Source organism: Elephantulus edwardii, unplaced genomic scaffold, assembly GCF_000299155.1.
Source record: "Elephantulus edwardii isolate Elephantulus edwardi_28Jun2011 unplaced genomic scaffold, EleEdw1.0 scaffold00067, whole genome shotgun sequence".
Taxonomy (NCBI): Eukaryota; Metazoa; Chordata; class Mammalia; order Macroscelidea; family Macroscelididae; genus Elephantulus; species Elephantulus edwardii.
The window spans coordinates 16,323,676-16,324,500 of NW_006399817.1; positions in this window are offsets into that span (position 1 = coordinate 16,323,676).

The window sequence follows — 825 nt, forward strand, 5'->3', positions numbered from 1 at the left end:
GGGTGTGTCAGAGGCAATGCGATTGGCACAGGATAGAGCAGGGTTTAGGGCTGTTGTACATAGGGTCGCTATGAGTCACAAACGACTCAATGGCACATAGCAACAACAACAACAACAACAACAAATCTCTTTAGAGGAATAAAAGATCAAACATGTGATTAGAAATGGAGGGACTTCAGCACCACCAAGAAAGAAGAGTCAGGAGTGGAACATGGATACTTGTGGGAACTTCATGGATCAAGAAAAATATTCATGCTAAGATAACATGAGAGCATTAAGCAATTTCAAGGATAGTGATGTTGGAAAAAAGACAAAGTCCTGCCTCTGGAATTGGCTACGGTCTCTCTTAGAGCTTAGGAGACGTTATTTTCTTGGATAAGGACATCGTGCTTGGGATGATGGGGGGATGGCAAAGGAAAGGACGAGCTTTAATGACAGCAATGGTTTTGAGTGTATCAGAGAATGTGAGGATGGCACAGGATAGGATAGGGGTCACGTTGCTTGTTTATAGGGTCACTGTGAGTTGTACTCCACTCAGTGGTACCTAACAACAATCTGTGAAAAAAGAAATTTCCATTTGTTAGAGCCACCGACTAGCGGTATTTCTGTCACAGCAGCATAAGGCAGGATTAACTTGATATTTAAACTCAGTGTGGATGAAGTATTGGATAATTATAATATTTAACTTTTCAGATTAGCAAGCAAAGATTTTCTTTCAAATAGCAATGATAAATGCTTAATAACTCAGAGATGTTCCTATCTGTTTGCAATTATGCTTTGCGCTTATTTTTGTTTCAGGGACTAATATTAATTGCAAATCTTTTG